The sequence below is a fragment of the Phoca vitulina genome, unplaced genomic scaffold (assembly GCF_004348235.1).
Source record: "Phoca vitulina isolate PV1807 unplaced genomic scaffold, GSC_HSeal_1.0 scaffold43, whole genome shotgun sequence".
Taxonomy (NCBI): Eukaryota; Metazoa; Chordata; class Mammalia; order Carnivora; family Phocidae; genus Phoca; species Phoca vitulina.
In genome coordinates this window covers 4,380,464-4,390,687 of record NW_022589746.1, presented here as the reverse complement: position 1 = coordinate 4,390,687, position 10,224 = coordinate 4,380,464, and the positions used below count along the sequence as shown (strand labels likewise).

At 42.2% G+C, this 10,224-nt stretch overlaps 1 protein-coding gene across 1 annotated transcript in view; it reads right to left on the bottom strand.

Annotated features, from left to right (window-relative positions):
- Nucleotides 1-5,212: 5,212 nt before the first annotated feature.
- KCNK1 (potassium two pore domain channel subfamily K member 1) overlaps nucleotides 5,213-10,224 on the bottom strand; it is a 58,034-nt gene continuing 53,022 nt past the window's right edge. Inside the window, exon 4 of the transcript XR_004302514.1 lies at nucleotides 5,213-5,339. The gene's annotated coding sequence lies outside the window, so the exon portion shown is untranslated. The remainder of the gene's footprint in view (nucleotides 5,340-10,224) is intronic.

Genomic DNA, 10,224 nt, shown 5'->3' with positions numbered 1-10,224 from the left:
TCTGTCCTGAAGCATCTGAGGCAGTTATATATTTTACTTGTTCTATTATATGGTGCTTCCAGATGTTAAAAACAGTTTTTATATAGGGCGCCTGGGTGGCTCAGTCGGTTAGGCATCTGCCTTCGGCTCAGGTCATGATCCCAGGGTCCTGGGATCGAGCCCCACGTTGGGCTCCCTGCTCAGTGTGGAGTCTGTTTCTCCCTCTGCCTCTGCCCCTCCCCCTCGCTCGTGCTCCATCTCTCTCTTGCTCTCTCTGGCTCTCAAATAAAATCTTAAAAAAAAACCCCAAAAAACAAGAATAGGTTTATATAAAGAAAGGGACTCCTCTTAGCAGAGTCTTTTAGAGGGCAAAATTTTAATTTTGATGAAATCCAATGTATCAGTATTTCCTCTTATGGATCATGCTTCAGATGTCAAGTTTAAAAACTTTTTGCCTAGCTCTAGATTCTCTGAGTATTTTCTTCTTTTTTTTCTAAGTGTCTCATAGTTTTGTGTTTTATCCTTAAGTCCATGGTCCATTTTGAGTTAATCTTTGTATAACTGTATTCTTATGAAACTAACCTCAAGATAGTTTTTTTGGCCTCTGGATATTAATTACCCCATTTGTATTTGTCGAAAAGCTGTATTTCCTCAACTAAATTGTTTCTATACCTTTGTCAAAAGTTAGTTTGTCATATTAGTGTTGGTTTATTTCTGGGTTCTCTACTCTGTTTCATTGATTGATATGTCTAGCCTTCTATCAGTACCACCCAATTTGACTGGCTATGTAATAAATCTTAAAGAATCAGGTAGATTGAGTCTTCCCATTTTATTATTTTTCAAAACTGGTTTAGCTCTTTAAGTTCCTTTTCATTTCCATATAAATTTTATTTTATTTTTTTAAGATTTTGTTTGTTTTAGAAAGAGAGAGCATGTGCAGGTGAGCAGGGGGAGAGTGGCAGAGGGGAAGGGACAAGCAGACTCTGAGTTCAGCATGGAGCCTGATGTAGGACTCCATCCCACCACCCTGAGATCATGACCTGAGCTGAAACCAAAGTCGGATGCTTAACTGACTGAGCCACCCAGGCACCCCTCCATATAAATTTTAGAATAATTTTATCTATATCTACAAAATATTATTCTGGAGTGTGATAAAAATTTGGATTAAACTTGGGTATCAGTTTGAGGAAAGTTGACATCTTTACTATGTTGATCTTCCAATCCATGAACGTGATATATCTCTACATCTAGTTATATCATCTTTAATATCTTTCATTAGCTTTTGTGGTTTTCAAAATACAAGTTCTGTACATGTTTTGTTAGATTTACATCTACATATTTCACTTTTATTTTGAGTCGATTATAAATGGAATTGTATTGGGGCGCCTGGGTGGCTCAGTTGGTTGGGCAACTGCCTTCGACTCAGGTCATGATCCTGGAGTCCTGGGATCAAGTCCCGGATCGGGCTCCCTGCTCGGCGGGGAGTCTGCTTCTCCCTCTGACCCTCCCCCCTCTCATGTGTTCTCTCTCTCTCTCTCAAATAAATAAATAAAATCTTAAAAAATAAAAAAAAAATAAAAAAAATAAATGGAATTGTATTTTAAATTTTGTTGTTTATGTGTTCATTGCTGGTATATAGAAATACAATTGATGTTTATCTTGTACCCTGTGCCTTTGCTGAGCTCATTAGTTCTAGATTTTTTTTATTGTGATAAAATATGCATAACATAAAATTTACCATTTTAACCATATTTACATGTATAGTTCAGTGGCATTAAGTACATTCACCATTACCACTATCCATCTCCAGAACTTTTTCATCACGCCAAACTGAAACTCTGTAGCAGTTAAATAGTAACTCCCCATTCTCTACCTCTCCCCTAGATGTGGGCAACCTCTATCTATCTCTATAAATTCAATCATTCTAGGTACATCCTAGAATGGAAGTAGAATCACACACTATTTGTCCTTTTGCATCTGACGTATTTCACTTAACATGTCTTCAAGTTTCATCCATGTTGTAGCATGTGTGTATGTGCTGCTGAAGCAAGCTCCATGTTGTAGCATGTGCTAGAATTTCTCTCCTGTTTCCTTCTTTAACCAATCTGGATGTCTATATTATTTTATTATACAAAGACAAGTCCTCTATAATACCCATGGACATTTTCATTCTGCCCTCAGATTGATCTACATCATTGCCCAGTATTTTGAAGGCAAACAACCCATTGGTTTGGCAAACACACCAATTTTCTTTTCTTTTTTAAAAGATTTTATTTATTTATTTATTATTTTAGAGAGAAAGAGAGAGCACATGAGCAGGGGGAGGGGTAGAGGGAGAGGAAGAAAGAGAATCTCAAGCTTACTCTGGACTGAGTGCAGAGCCCAATGCAGGCTTGATCTCACGACCCTGAGATCATGACCTGAGCCGAAATCAAGAGTCGGACACTCAACTGACTGAGACATTCAGGTGCCCCTTAAGTTCAATTTTCTTAAAGTAGAAAAGATACTGTATAGATGCAGCTGCCATCTTACTGGAATGAAGAATTTCTTTCCATTCAAAGACAAAATAATATTTTATTGTATGTGTATACCACATTTTGTTTATCCATTCATCCATCAAAAGCCATTTGGATTGTTTCCACTTTTGGCTATTGTGAACAATGCTGCTATCTACATGGGTGTACAAGTATCTCTTGAGACCCTACTTTCAATTCTTTCAGTATAAACTCAGAAGTGGAATCACTGGATCATATGGTAATTCCATGCATAAATTTTGAGGAACTACCATACTGTACTTTACATCAGCTGTGCCATTTTACAGTTTACAAGGGCTGCAATTTCTCCACATCCTCACCAACTCTATTGTTTCCTGTGAGGTTTTGCCTTTTTCAATAATTGCATCCTAATAGGTGAGAAGTGGTATCTCATTGTGATTCTGCCTGCATCTTTCTAATGCTTAGTTATCATCTTTGCATATGCTTGTTGTTCATTTGTATATCTTCTTGAAGAAATGTCTAGTCAAGTCCTTTACCCATTTTTTTTAAATTGGGTTGTTTGCTTTTTGTTGTTGAGTTGTAGTTCTTTGTATATTCCGGATATGAATCCCTTATCAGATATGTCTTAAGCAAATATTTTCTCCATTCTCTGTGTTGCCTTTTCACTTTCTTGATAGTATCTTTTTATGCACAAAGTCTTTAATTTGAAGAAGTCCAATTTACCTATTTTTTCTTTTGTTGCCTGTGTTTTTGGTGTCGTATCCAAGAAATAATTGTCAAGTCCAATGTCATGAAGCTTTTCCTCTATGTTTTCTTCTAAGAGTTTTATAATCTTAGCTCTTACATGTATGTCTTTGATCCATTTTGAGTTAATTTTAGTATATGGTGTTAAGGTAAAGGTCCAACTTCCTTCTTTTGCTTGTGAGGTCTAGAAAGTATTTGTAGATTCCTTAAGATTTTCTATATAGAATGACATGTCATCTTCAAATAGAGATTTCTTCATTTTAGATACTTATATTTCTTCATTTTAGATACTTATTTGTTTTATTTCCTTTTCTTGCCTTGTTGCACTGGGCACCATTACAGTGTCCAGAATTATGATGAATAAAAATGGTGATAGCAAACATCCTGGTGTTGTTCCCTATCTTAGGAGGGAAGTATTGGGGTGCCTGGGTGGCTCAGTCGTTAAGCGTCTGCCTTCGGCTCAGGTCATGATCCCAGGGTCCTGGGATCGAGCCCCACGTCGGGCTCCCTGCTCCGCAGGAAGCCTGCTTCTCCCTCTCCCACTCCTCCTGCTTGTGTTCCCTCTCTCGCTGTATCTCTGTCAAATAAATAAATAAAATCTTTAAAAAAAAAAAAAAAAAAAAAAAGGAGGGAAGTATTTAGTTTTTCATTATTAAGCATACTGTTAGCTGAAGGTTTTTTTGTTTTTGTTTTTGTATATGCTTTTTATCTAGTAGAGGGAATGCTCCTCTTGGCTGAGACTTTCTATTTTTTCATGTGTTTCCAGTGTGTTCATAACTGTGTTTTATGATGGCTACTGTAACATCTTTGTCAGATAAGTCTAACATCTGTGTCATGTTGTCATTGGCATCTGCTGAATCTTTTTTCATTCAGTTTGAGATCTTCTGAGTTTTCGGTATGAGTGTTTTTCAATTAAAACCTGAACATTTTTGTATTATATAATATGACTCTCTCTTATTTAAACTTTCTGTTTTAATTGGCTTTCTCTGATACAGCTTAGACAGGGGAAGGGGAGGGGCACGGCCCCATTACTAACAGGAGAAGGTGCAAGTCCAGATTTGCCATTTGGCTTCACTGACACCTGACAGGAAGGGAGCTCAATGTTACTTCTGGATGGGGGTAGGAATTCTAGCTTTCTATGTGGTCTCCACTGACACCATTGTGCGGATGGTCTGTTACCATGGGTGGTGATTAAAGTCCGCTAAGCCTCCTCTGACACCATCCCAGTAGTAGAGGGAGGGGCATCTGTCAGGTAGAAGTCAGGCTCTACTGAGACTGTTGGAAGGGAGGGAGGTGGGTGGGGGAGAAGGCTCACTGCCTGGTTTGCAGTCCCCAGCCCCTCCTCTTGCATTACCTGGGGTGCCTCACTATAGCCCGGTAAGGACTGAAGTCTAGGTTTCCCAATCTGCCTTTGCTGGCATGGATGAGGTGGGACCACAGTTTTTTTTTCTCTGTGATATTTGCTTGCCGTGTCTTCCTGGCTCCACTGTTCAGAGTCTTCTTGTGTTTATTTTATATATAATGTCCAGGGTTGTAATTAGTGAGAAGAAGAGGGGAAAATACCTCTATTCTATCTTCCTGGATACAGAATTCTTTTTTTTTTTTTTGAGATTTTATTTATTTATTTGAGAGAGAGAGAGAAAGTGAACACTAGTGGAGCAGGGAGGGACAGAGGGAGAAGGGCAAATATACTCCCCATTGAGCAGGGAGCCCGATGCGGTGCTCCATCCCAGGACCCCGGGATCATGACCTGAGCCGAAGGCAGACGCTTAACGACTGAGCCACCCAGGCGCCCTTCCCCCCACTTTAGAATTCTTTTAGCTGGAGTCAGACACTGAGTTAAGGCAAGTGGGTGTGACAGCCCCAACTCTACATCTCTGAGCTGTGGAGTGACCAGGCCGTGTTTGGAGTCTCTCCATGTGTCAATAAAGTGAGTTCACAGCTCCCAGGGCCTTCAGGTTCCCAGGATAACGAGGAGGAGAGGTTATAGCCGCTCACCTTATCAAACACCCTTCAACAGATGCCACAGCCATTCCAAATCTTGGCCTAGAATGGAAATGATGTGGTTTGAAGAGCTGACAGAAACTTAAGCCTTCCTTTCTGCCACACTGGAGTTCTCTTCTGAAATAAAGAACAGTGACAATTCTTTGAATGCCTCACAGGAGCGTGTCTCAGCATTCTGGGGGGACAGGCAGAGGGTGGTGTTGAGGGGGAACACTCCTCTGCCATGACAGGTAATTGGAATCACACAGAAGCTGCTGTGGTTGGGAAACCAATACACTGCTTCGTTGCAGCCACGAATCTTTAGACCCTGATAACATACTTTGAGCTTCAAGTTACACCAAAAAAAAAAAAAAAAGATACCTGTATTTTGTTTTACTGAAGGAAGGCTTACATTTATTTATTTTTTAAGATGTATTTATTTATTATTTTGGGGGGAGGGGCAGAGGGAGAGGAAGAGAGAAACCCAAGCTGACTCTGCACTGAGAGTGGAGCCCATCCCGGGGCTTGATCCCTTGACCCTGAGATCAGGACCTGAGCCAAAACCAACAGTCAGTCGCTTAACAGACTGTGCCACCCAGGCGCCCGAAGGCTTACATTTCAATAGGTAAATTAACATACTTTTATTGCCTTCTCTCGGAAAGAAACTTACTGTAAAGAGAAGTATGAATGGTACAGAAGTCAGAGAGTTTTTCAGAAACTTGAATAATGCCTCCCTTGAAGAGAAAAAGTTTCTTTCATTCAGTTTCCAGGAAGTAGTTGCGTTGGAAGATCTAATGATCAGATCTAAGGATGTAAGGTAAATTCCCGTTTCTTCAGCCTGGAGATGGCCCGTCATCATCAACACTAAAGGAAAGAAGCCTTTAGGCAAAACATCACTTACTCTAAATGTGTCAGCTCAACCAAGACCACACAAACATCTACTGCTAAGGATAAAATTATCTTGTGTTTTTTGGAACATCTTTACCTCCACCAAGATAGTGACACTGACCTATCTCAAGGAAATGCCATGGGCATTAATTATTATGCAGTGTATGTGAAGTGCTTACCACCCATAAAGAGACTTAGATCTTAAGTCATTTTTCATACAATGAACGCAGTGTTCTACTATGTAACATGATCTGACTCGACTTTCAGTTGTGATTTGGGCAACAAACAAACAATTCTTGGCCTACATGTGCTTTTTCATCAGCCAGGGGCCAGTCTAGTTCTATATGGAGGAAGACCTTTGATGTCAATCAGAAAACTTGACTCAGTTTCCTGATGTCATTAATTGTGCTGCTCACAACACAAACTAGAAAGAGAACAGCCTCCTGCATCTGCCATGCTTGCCTGCTCCCAGCCTGCTCCCAGCTCTCATCTAAGCGAATCCGATCTCCCACACTTGGACAGGATCCTGTTGCTCACCAGCCTAGAACCCTTCAGTGACCTCTCGCTGCTCTTAGGCCACAGACACTGCTCCTTCCCTTCCCCATGGGTCTGCCCCTCCAGCCTTAGCTCCCAGCAGACACCCCCCGTTTACTTTCTCTGCTGGGGCCACACTCATCCCCCAGGATCATCTTTATAGTCCCTTTCATGGCTGGACCGTCCTCCCCTCCTTGTTCACCTGGTCATTCTCAACCCCTGACTAGGCCAAATCTCTCTCACAGCTCCCGGAGCACTCTGCACCTTTGTTCCAGATCACCCTACACAGTTGCCACTTCGCTGGGAAACTGCCTTGGACACCCTGAAGTCCACTTGTGAGCCATATGTTGGCGAGTGCTTGCAGGGGGCATGCTGCAGCAAGGATGGCCTTTGGAATTTTTCCGCAATGGGGCCAGAGGGCTGGGCCTTTGAACCTGGCATTGACTGTCATTGGATAGAGTCCAGGGAGGAGATGTCACCTTGGGCTAGGCAGCGTTTTTCAGCAGAAGACAACAACTGGGGATTCAGCAGTGAGCCATTAGCTGGCGACACTGCGGGCACGGGGTAGGGGAGGAAGCACCTCAGTCCCAGAAGAGGTCTTGGGTGGCCCATGACAGCATCCACTACAGCCATTGTGTGTTTGGTCAATGCCTCTCTGGGCCCCCATAGTGCAAGCTTCTTGAGGATAGCGTCTTTCGGTTGTTCAAGTGTTTAGTATAGTACTTGTCACAGTCCAGGATCTCAGTAAGTGTTTGTGAAAGAACAAATGAATCCAGTCTGTATGACCAACCTTCCAGGTTTGCCCAGGACTGTCCTGGTTTTGGCAATGAAAGCCCTACGTCTCAGGGAAACCATCAGTCCCAGGAAAACTGGGGCAACTGGTCACCCAACCCCTAATATTCCTAAGTATTTTCATTGATCCTGTACAGAGTTTACCATAGTTTCTTTTCTTTTTTTTTTTAATGACTTTGACAGAGAGAGACACAGCAAGAGAGGGAACACAAGCAGAGGGAGTGAGAGAGGGAGAAGCAGGCTTCCCGCCGAGCAGGGAGCCCGATGCAGGGCTCGATCCCAGGACCCTGGGATCATGCCCTGAGCCGAAGGCAGCCGCTTAACGACTGAGCCACCCAGGCGCCCCCAGAGTTTACCATAGTTTCTGGCTCACTTTACCGACAGTCTGTTTGGCAGGGGCTGGCTGGAATTCTGTCACTACCCTGCTTGCTCTTAAATGAGGAGACAGACCTTGACTTTGCTTCAGGTTTTCTGCTCATAAGACTTAGGTCCTACCACTCCTTTTCGATATCAAGCCTCTGGTTTCTGACCTACTTCTGTACAGCATTGGCCATTCCTGTAACCCAGCAGGTCCGTCCAGATTCCTAATCTCAGGACACGCTGGTCTAGCTCATCCTGTTGTCACTTGGACATCTCTCATTCTCTTTCCGCTCTCTCTCCATTCATTTGAAAACTCAGGGATGGCATGATAGGTTGTCTCACGTTAGGTGCTGCTTCACAAAGGAACGACTGTGTCCTTTCAAAACTGTAGGCTCAGTGGGAATCACAGGCTGGCCTGGATCAGGGAAAGAATGATCCAGGCCAAGGCCACGGAGAAGTTGGTGTGGTCCATGTTGCCCTTTTGAGTCTGATCCACACGGAGAAGTGAAGGGACCAAAAAAAAAAAAAAAAAAAAAAAAAAAAAGCTTGGGAATTTTCTCAGAAAAAATTGCAAAGAACAGCATTGGGCTCTCTACTGTTTGGTCCCCCGTTAGAATATCTGATCTCTGTAATCATTTCCAATGCAGGCTCCTAGGATAAAATCTGAAATGCAGAGGTCTTGGGTTTCTCAGCAACTAGGATATTTGGCTCCATTGGTCCACTTCACTTTCACACGAAAGATCAAAACAATGAAAATAAGAATATCCCCTTCTCACTTCAGTGCTGGGCCTCTGACCTAAATGTCACAGCCTTTCAATAACCCTCTTATCTTTGCACTTCACCAAAGAAATAACTTATTTTTCAACCAATTCCCACTCCTTATGAATGTATCTAATGGGAATTTAATTAATTCTGACTGCTGATGCTCCTGATGAAGGTGGAGAGCAGTGGTACTTGTGCCATTCTAAGGGGGGTAAATTAAAGTGCTGAAGAGATAGATGAGCAGCCAGTCCGGCATCACACAACACGCAGACCTAGGATTTTGAGAGCGGCAATAAGAAGTGTCCTGACGTGCTGACATATCTACAGATGAAAATACCCTTTGTTTCAGGGATATTCATCTACAGACATCCACTAAGAGAAAGAAAATCAGAAACATTGCACAACTGACTAACTGTAAGGCATGTTCACCAGAATGCATATTTGTACTATTATTTTATGAAGATACAGTTGGGAAATGGTGTGTAAATTTAATGGATTAACTAAGCATCAGTGTGCAGGGAGGTTCATGCAAAACTACTTTAGTGGAGATGATTTCGTCTTTCTTTGATGATTCAGAAGGCATTAAAATCTTCTGCACAGTCCCGGGGTAACTGTTGTAAGCATTGATCATCATTGTAGAGTAAGAGCCAGTTAAAAAAAAATTCCTAGTTGCTAGCTTGTTTGTTATTACCTGGACATAGGAGGTCATAAACTGCCACATTTAAATAGGCACAAGAAAATGTTTCAGAATTATGTGGGAAACTCTCTCCCTCGTGGTAACTGATTTGAAAATGATCTTCACCGCAATCTGGTCTCATGCCCCCACTGAGGAGTCAGTGCTCATTGCCGGACCTGGGTTGGTGGGGGGCAACCTCTAAATCTGGGTTTTCCCAGGAGGTCACAGGACTAACATTTAGTCTGTGGAGTCTCTTGGACTAGAAATGATTTTGGAATTGGATACATTTGACAAATAACCTTCACCAGTTACATGGGGTGGAATAAAAACAAAATGTGTAGTATGACGTATTACTATAAAGCAGCTGTAGATGCAATCGGTTCTGTAATTAGCCATCGTTTTACCAAACTGGCTTCCTAAAATTAAGACTCTAGCCACATAAGAATAAAATAGATTGGCGTTCGATGTCACGTGTGTGTAAAACTTGAATTCTATGCAGGATACAAAAATATATTTAGATTATGGCTAAATATTTCAGAAGGTACAGGTAGGCATATGTCTTTTGTTTCTGATTATTTATGTATACTGTTTAAAATGTTTGGGGTGCCTGGGTGGCTCAGTCGGTTAAGCATCTGCCTTCGGCTCAGGTCATGATCTCGGGGTCCTGGGATCGAGCCCCGCATCGGCCTCCCTGCTCAGCAGGGAGTCTGCTTCTCCCTCTCCCTCTGCCCTGCCCCCCCGCTCATTCTCCTTCTCTCTCTCAGATAAATAAATAAAATCTTTAAAAAATAAAATAAAATGTTTATCAGACCCACCATGTAATAGGCATTAAGGCCAGCCCCCCGCAACTCCGGGTATCTATGCCGAGAGCCTCTCCTCGTCTCTTTATCCCACTTCTGCTTTCATAAAGCCAACATGTCCACCTTGTAGGTAAATCCAATGTCCTTTTCTTTAGCCCATTTGGAATTTTCTAGCAGTTGACTCTTGACCATTTTCTGTGTCTCGATACCT